The sequence below is a fragment of the Chelonoidis abingdonii genome, chromosome 1 (assembly GCF_003597395.2).
Source record: "Chelonoidis abingdonii isolate Lonesome George chromosome 1, CheloAbing_2.0, whole genome shotgun sequence".
Classification (NCBI taxonomy): domain Eukaryota; kingdom Metazoa; phylum Chordata; order Testudines; family Testudinidae; genus Chelonoidis; species Chelonoidis abingdonii.
The window spans coordinates 212,637,450-212,646,322 of NC_133769.1; the positions used below are offsets into that span (position 1 = coordinate 212,637,450).

An 8,873-nucleotide genomic window follows, 5' to 3' on the forward strand; every position below is an offset into this window, starting at 1 on the left:
TGCTTTTAACTATTTGTCCCAATATTTAAGTTTTGAATTTTGCATTACTAGGAATTCGTAGCTGTACTAGGAAACAAACCATCATTAATTTTCAGCAGTAGACACTCCTATTATTATTCACTTAATACCATAAGTGTGCATGGCACTTAATAGACAACTATCAGTCAATATAGATAGGCTCTGCTATAGAATACATGAAGGTTCCATGCCAAGATAGCAACAATAAAGAATCTAGGAAAAGTTATGTTTAGTAATGATTGTGGACATAACATCTGATGTCTCATGAAAGATTTCATTCTTATAATATTTAAATAGTTTCTAATCTTCCATATTGCAATTCCTTTGTGCAAGGAACCAGAGCATGGAAACTTGTACCACTCTCTTTCCATTGGAAAACTGAAGAGACTTGTATTTGTATTATAGATCTGACAGCAATAACAAGAAAAATCTTTGGGTACATTTAGTTTTACAAGTTTATTAGAACTATATTATGTAAAAATGGCAGGTTTAGAAAACAACGTAGTCTATTCTAGTCAGGTTAATTGAGGTACCTGAGCATCACTGTTGTACCAGCACTCAAATAAAATGAAAGGTGCTCTAGATAGAGAATTTAGAGTATGTTTTCCATCTTCCCATACTGAGGGGATCAATGCTACTATATTAGTGACTGCTGGGAGGGAGTCACAGAGTTTGTTCACATATGTTAAATGTCAAGAAGGCATCTGAGAGAAAGGATGGGCTGATGTAGAGAAAGGAACAAATAAAAAGCTGGCTGAAATTCAAATTCTGAGGATATAATACTACAGTGGTTTGTTGTTTAACCTCCAGCCAAATCTGACTCCAAGAAAAATTAAGCCAAATACTGTTTATTGTTGCCATGATGCTTACTCATATATGAACCATTCCCCTTTTAGATTATTCTGTTTTTAAGGCATAATTTCCATCTGTTCTTTGATATTCTACCACATAAGACATTTAGCTAATAACAACATCCATCAAATACCAACTTTTCTTTAGTGTTTGAACACTATCAACTCAGGACTCCATCCATCTTATCGTCATTGATTCTGATCAGGTACATCTTGTGAATGGCTAGGTACGCTCCGGAATCACAGCCAAGATTATCAATTTATTTTTATTTAGCAAGATAGCTTCGTTGTTACTTGTGCATTGTTGCACTAATAATGGGAATCTAACATTCTGTAGCAATGGAATGAAACATATATTGTAACTTAGGGGAAGGCAAGACAATGATTTCACAACTACTGAAATGAGTGTAACTAGACAAATTTATGATGCATTTGTTGTTTGTGTCATATTTTCGGTAGTTTAGATCTGTCTTCATTCCCTGAGAGACTGAACAGTTATGTTTGCATGTCTCAGACAGAATGCCTAAACAAAATGGATTGAAGAATCATCATTTATCAAAGGTTACACTCTTCAGAAGACAGTGATTAATGGAAAATAAAAAAAAATGAAAATATTTGTTTGTAATTTCAGAATTGTGGGGAAGATTATTTGCAGAAACTGAATTTTAGATTGGTACACACACACATTTATGTTGGAAATATTTACCCACTCATTCAATCAGAGAACCGAAAAAACAGCATGTGACTTATCTGGCCAATTGCAGTAAGAACACACAGCTTGAATTCAGAATATCTGGAGTCAGTTTGTAGAGTTTTGGTTTTTTTTTTTAAAAAGGATCATGAATAAATCAAAGAAAATTCTGTTGTCTTGTCGGTATTATCCAAACACAAACAGAGGCTTAAGTGGTCAAATTATTTATTACAAATTATTTGCTCAGCTCTAATTATCTTACACCTCATGCTCACTGTATTATCTCAGATACTGTACGTTTATTTTGGAGTGAAGTAAATTCAGGACATTTACTTCATTCCCTTTTATGCCACAACAAGATAGCTCATGAATTTAAATGAAAAAAAGTGCATTTACTTCTCTTTCTTGGCTCTCCAATAAGAAGTCCCTGAATAGGCGAGCTTGGCTGGTGGTGTTTAGTGATTTCTCAGATAACAAGAGCTTCACATTTCTGTGGAATTCCCATTTGCCAGTGAGCTGCTGCTGCCGCTCGCCTGATTGATATATGACTGCAATGGCACTTTTCCATTTGACATTCTCTCTCCCTCTCTCGCTCCCTCTCTCTCTCTCAAACAACAGCCCTAACTTTTGTGTGTTGCAAATATAAAAGGCAAGCCATGTGACAGAGGGACAGAAGAACAAAAGCATTTGGAAGTAACAGGACCTCTCTTTCGCTCTCAGAAGAGTGTGAGGGAAGGAAGGAGCGGCACATTTTCCAAAGGTATGCACACAAATAAACGCTTACTCATATTTTGGGTATTACATGTACTTAAACTAAGCATTTAATTTATTTATTTGACAAATACATGTTCACCAAATAGCATGTTTAAAATAAAGTGTATTCATTTAAAAAATGACTTCAGTTCTCCTACCTACATCATCTTATTATTATTTCCTTAATTACACATCTGTCTGAGGATGTCTATGTGAAATCTCTGGGAAGAAAAACAGGCAGTGTATTGTGGTTCTGGATAAAACGATCAAATACATTTCTTTTTGTAACTTTGCATTGATTCTCATTTGTATAAATTTGGGAGGAATAGAGGCACTTGATTCTGTCCTGAATTCATAGAAAGAACTATAATATCTCCAGGACTGTCTTTGTCCCATTACAATAGAGCTCCAAGCCTGCTAGTTTAAAATTGAACTCTTTACTTTTGTTAGTACTTATATATGCTGCTCTCTTGCCAGTCATCTGATGGAGTGCTTAGAATAATTTGAAACAATCGGCAATATTTATTTCTAGCTTTGTGTGTCATGCTTTGCAGGAGCACTTTTAATTTGCACGTTATTATTTAACCAAACTTCTGGGCAGCTTTGCCATGGATTGCATAGCACTGGTTATGGATTAGGATGGATTTAATGTATGTCATTTTTGATTGGCTAAAAGCGGCGAGGAAATCCACAGTGTTTGTCTTGGCTGTAGCACTGAGGGGTATATTTAGTAATCAGTTTACCCTTCAGCACAACAAATAATGCAGTGTGGATGTGCGTTCAGCAGCTCAAACTGGAGGATGCTCAGCAGGGCACTGCTTTCGGTGACAATCTACGAGACCTCAAAACGCCTGCCAGGAGGTATAAAGGCTCTTTCAGTACCCTGAAATCATGGTTTTGCAGGGTAAAATGTCTCTTTAAGAAGAGTGTCACTGCAAGAAGCATGAACAGAGCTGTTTTCTATGTGCTTGGGACAAAAGAAGACTATGGCTGTGAACCGAATAATATATCACAGTACTGTATAACTGGTGCCCATTGTAATGGATAAAGTCCAATCAGAACTTGATTAAAGAAAAAAGTCCCATGTAGCTGCTGAGATTCAGGTCAGTGCAAGAATCTTGGGAAGGTTGGAATCAGCAGATTAAATAGCAATAATCACAATAACAGAGACGGACTGTTGAAAATGTGGCATCCCATTTTCACTTTAATGATATGAATGAAAGTACCTGGAATTGACGAAGCAGCCCTGGAAAGAAAGCTTGGGTGAGAAAAGTGTTTTACATGGAGGTGAATATTCATTTTGGAGGGAGAGAGACGTGGTCTGGCAGTTAGGACATGGGACACGGGGCCAGAATTCTAATCTCAGTTCTGAAGCTGATTTAAACTCTCTACATCAATTTTCTGTAGGGTGACCAGATGTCCCGATTTTATAGGGACAGTCCCGATATTTGGAGTTTTTTCACATATTGGCTCCTATTACCCCCCACCCCGTCCCGATTTTTCACATTTGCTGTCTGGTGACCCTAATTTCCTGGTCTGTAAGAAAAGGCATAATAGTACATCCCTACTGTACCTACCTGAGAAGGTTAATTTATTAATATCTGTACTTCTTTTTAAAGATGAAGAGTGTCATATGACTGCCAAGGATTGTTAGCAATTTGTAGTAACTTTCAATGCAACCTGTCATAATTGGTGCATGCAAGAGTCAGTATGTACTGGAGCTAAAGAGCACATTTGAAGTGATAAATTAAAACAACACTAAGTACAAATTCACTTCATACCAGTGCTGCATCATGTAATGATTTCCTAATGGAAGCAGCCCAGATGCCTGTTAGGGTCAGTCCATGTGGGTATAACAGATACTGTTCTGTTATTTGTCCTTATTTATAAGAACAATTTGTTTTCGTGGGATCTGCTTTTTTCATTGCTAGTAATACTTGCTTTTGCTCAGATTGTGAGACCCTGAGTCATGCTAATGAGCAGCTATGCACATGAATAGCTCCATGGATTTCAATAAAACTACTTCTGTGAGTAACTGCTTACCAGCTTGAATCAGAGATTCACAATCTGGCCCATATGACATATACATTGACATTCTCTTGCTGGAATAATGAAATCTTACTTCCAGGATAAATATCTCATTGAGTATCTTTCAGATAAGACATAAAGGGGATTAAATAGATTTTGTTGCTACAAGTTTACATAATGAAAATGGAATTTTATTATTATGAAGCCAATTAACTATGGATGTCAGCCAGCTACTGTGCCACTCTTTTATGAGATCATTATTCAGATCATCTCCTACCAGTGCGGCTTCTTAGAATTCAGTTTTTTCATATACCACTCATTTGTAAACAGATGCATGTATGTAAATTACCCTTGCTTGGATAGCATAGCAATATCATCATTCACTATACCAGTACCGTTTGATTTTTATAGTAGTAGTTTTCCATTCAGCCATCTAAGCATGGGTAATCTGCACAGTAGCAATCGGTCTAACCCAAATAGGTTCAGATGTGCCATAGGAGTCAATGAAATTGCCAGTTTATCCTTGCCTTCTATTTTGATTGGTGAGATTGCAACACTGTTCCTTCAGGTGGGAGGGATGTGAGGCACGCTCAATGACTCATTCAACAAGAAGTGCTCGTGTAGTCAACTCCATTCATTGTATCTCCTGAGATCTGACCACATCACCTCTCTGACTTATCTGCTCTGAAAAGAATGAGGAAGTGAGAAACTCGAGGTTGTTCCTCAACCTGGATGTGCCTGAATAAGCTTGCAGTGCGGTGCTGTTGTTAAGTCATCAGACCATTTATTTTTACAAAAATTATAGTAGATTTAAAAAGAAAACATATTTTTCAAATTGAATTGAATTGAAAGTCCCTGTGCCTCTAATACCTTGCACTTTGGCCATTTTCAGGAGATAATTGGCACTCTTGGTTTTAATATCAGAGGAATGATCATTCTAGATTGGACCACTGGCCCAGTTTATTGGATATTCTGTCTCTGACAGTGGCTAGAGCCATCTACTTCAAAGGAAGGTATCAAAAACTTCGTAGTGGGCAGCTATGTAATAACCTGCCCACAGGGGGTTTCTTCCTAACTCCATCAGGAAGTTGGTTGGTTTATGCCCTAAAGCATGAGGGTTTGTAATCCTTCCAAAAGTCTTTACAAATTTTTATTATTGTAATGCTGGATGCTCACATTAGCTGTATAAATGTCCAATACTTTCTTGAACCCATCTTAGTTCTTGACCTCAATGATACCGTGGGGATTTGAGTTCCACAAGCTGATTGTATGTTGTTTGTATGTTGTAAGTGTGTTTCCTTTTCATCAGTTTTAAATTTGCTGCCTTTCAATTTCATGGAACGTCCTTATGTTCTTGGCTCATTCGAGAGTGAATAGTAGTGCCCAATTCAACTGCTCTCTACCCTTTGTTATTTTGTTTACTGTTGTCTGGCTTTACCACTGAATGCTTATTGCACTGTAACTCATGTTAATTCCTGGATAAAAGTTTGGATGCAATCAGATTAGCTCATTCACGTGTCTCTCTGCAGATGAGCAGATCGTCCTAATTTCCCACAATTCTGTACACGCCTGTTGAGAGGTGCTGTCGCCTGCTCTGACTATGATCAGCTGTTATTTCCTTTTTATATGTGTCAGCGTGGAACATATTAAAATTTCTCAGTAATGGTATGTTTGGAATCCCTCTGATGCCACATCTCTAACTTAGCAGAACAATAAAAGCAAGGTTGTAGTAAGCCTTTGAGCAGCTGGTAGTCTATATATTCCTTCTTTTTTCACATAATCTAATTCAAATAGAATTCGGGTAGCACTGGCACTACCACTTCTAAACACCATCAGCTCTCATCCTATTTACTGGATTTATACTGCGTGGTATATCTGACTAGAGTCCTCTTATACTGTAGGCAACAAAGTCTTTCTTCTCGTATCACACCATTTGTTTGCAGAGTACTTAGACCAACTAATATAAAGGAAACACAGCTATGAGAAATTCCACAAGATCAATATTATTCTAGTAACTTTTCTTTACATCAATCATTGTTAAGGTTTCTGCTGCTAAGATTTGCATGCATATTATAACTGAGCTGTAAACCACTTTCAAGTGGCACTGTAGAGGCGATGTGGGTTATGCTGCCCTTTAAGACATATGAGTTTAGGATTGGAGTTAATGCTCCTGCTATGGTTTGGCAAAGGTTAAACATACCAGGACAGTGATACTTGCATCACTGTCATAGTAGTGGGGCTCAAATTGAGTGGGAACTAGACGGTTCCTCTTATTACAATGCATGTATTGCTATCATGAACCAAATCCTGCAGTTCGTAATCAGTTTTTTATTCACTTGGTCAAATTCTTATGGACATCAATGGGAATTTTTCCTGAACAAGGACTGAGAGTATAAAGGAGTACAGGATTTGGACCCGAACATGTTAGGGAGAGGACAGAAGAAAAGGAGTTTCCGATGGCTGCTAATAACTGAAGCTCTCTCAGAACCTAAAAATAAATAAATAAAATCAGATCTTACTTAACAGGCATCTAGCGTAATAAATACCATAGAATCAGAAATTCCCACCTCTTTGTAATGCTAAAATATACCGTACACATATTCTAATGCCTTCAAGCAGTGCTAGGCCTCAAGGCAACTTTTAACTCGGTCAATATTTTTTCATGACATTATTATTACTATTTATTAATTGTATTACCATCACACCTAGGACCCCTGGTCATGGACCAGGACCCCATTGTGAAAGGCATTGTACAAACATTATGTTGAGCTGTTAGACTAAAGTAGAGTCAACAATAGAAACTAAAGCCAAAGTCAAAGTTTGGATGTGAGTATTTTCACTAGGAGGACAGACACTTGTCTGAGTTATTGTGAAGAAGTGTATTCAGTGCAGAGCTACAATTCCCTATTAAAAAAAATCAATCTTATGCACCGAGCTTCACTCATAAATGATGCTATTCATTTGCTCTGTACTAAAAGGTGTGAAAACGTATTCTTCCCTTTTCTTTTCCTCATTGCGGGAGCTGGATTACCCTTTACAAAACTGCCCCAAATTCATTCTAAATTAGAATAATGCAAGAATACAAGTTTAGTGCATCTCTATCAAAATCAGTACTTGCCGGAGGCTTTGCCACAAAGCTCGACCAGCTCTTGGGCTCTGATGGAAGGTATTGTACAGAAGCTACTAGGGGAATCTATTTAAAGTCTCCTGGCAGCATGAAGGGAAAGGGTAAAAATACAACCCCTCTTTTGTCCATCGATGGTTTTCTTTGGGAGTATATTAAAAACCTTCCTACATTTCTGTCTGGCTCTGTCCACTGGCAGTGTGCCAGGCAGCCCATAGTACCCACTTCTGGTCGCCATTTCAAGACTGCAGTCACGAAGGCCTGTATCTGTTTGTTTCCCACAGCAACTAAAGGATGGACAATACTCCAGAAGACTTAAAAGAATGCTACTCGCCTGGTTCCAGAGCTATTCACCTTAGTTTGGCCCACTTCATGCACTAGACCCCAATCCTGTAAACACTTATGCTTTGTCTTTGGTCAATAGTATTGTTAAACTCAATGGCACAGCTCTTGTTCATACAGTTACTTGTATGTGTATTTGCAGCATAGGGATCTTGTGCTATATTTGCTGCAAATACTGTTCACTTTTCCCTCACTCCTCTCAGTGTAATATGACAGTGCCACTAATGTTTCTAGTCCACTGGCATTTTGTACTGCAATATTAGACAAGCAGATAAGACTTGAATCAGAAAATGAAATTTGTGAGGTTTCTTTAAATGTTATGACAATAATTGAAAGTTTCTGAATCTTCAGCGTTAGGGTCCATCATCCCATTTTTAAAGCCTAGCATACTACATTTGCTGTTTGGTAGGATGAAAATTATGGTACTGTCTCAGTACTGCTAAAAGATGCATTTTCTTTGCTAGAAGATCCAGAGATTTAAGTACCTTCCTTTAGCCCATTTACCTTTCTCCTGTCTTTATTTGTTCTTTCAAGCTCTTATTTTCTCTGCTCTGGCTTTTCAGTTAGTAGTCTTTTCCTTATTGAGCCTCTGTGCATTTTTCACTATTTCATTACACTGGTTTGCTGCTGGTGGCACTGAACTCAGACTGGTATAAAAGGCTGGAGACTGAGGCTCTTGGTGTCCCTCACTAGATTCGTAAAGATACTAAGACAGACTTTCAAAAAATCACAGTGTTCAAAAGATTTTAATGTGTCTAACATTTTCATCACTCCAAAGCAGGGGGCTTTAAAAAGTATTGAAAAATGAGTAGCGTCTTTTCCTACAGTAGGTGATACTTAGCATGCTGGATCTGATTCTAAGGCAATTTCATACTACAAGGTGTGTGACAAAGTTCCTCCTCTACCTTGGTGGGTCCTGCGCTTATTGGCAGATTTGTTCATCTCAGTGATCTTCCCTTCTTGTGGAACCCACAGACTGGGTCAGCTCCTCCAGTGTCTGGTCAGGAGTTGGGAGGTTTGGGGGGAACCTGGGCCCGCCCTCTACTCCGGGTTCCAGCCCAGGGCC

At 38.1% G+C, this 8,873-nt stretch overlaps 1 protein-coding gene across 1 annotated transcript in view; it reads left to right on the forward strand.

The window, feature by feature from the left end:
- Nucleotides 1-2,069: 2,069 nt before the first annotated feature.
- The window catches only part of NDP (norrin cystine knot growth factor NDP), a 25,103-nt gene continuing 18,299 nt past the window's right edge, over nt 2,070-8,873 (forward strand). Inside the window, exon 1 of the mRNA XM_032795763.2 lies at nt 2,070-2,320. The gene's annotated coding sequence lies outside the window, so the exon portion shown is untranslated. The remainder of the gene's footprint in view (nt 2,321-8,873) is intronic.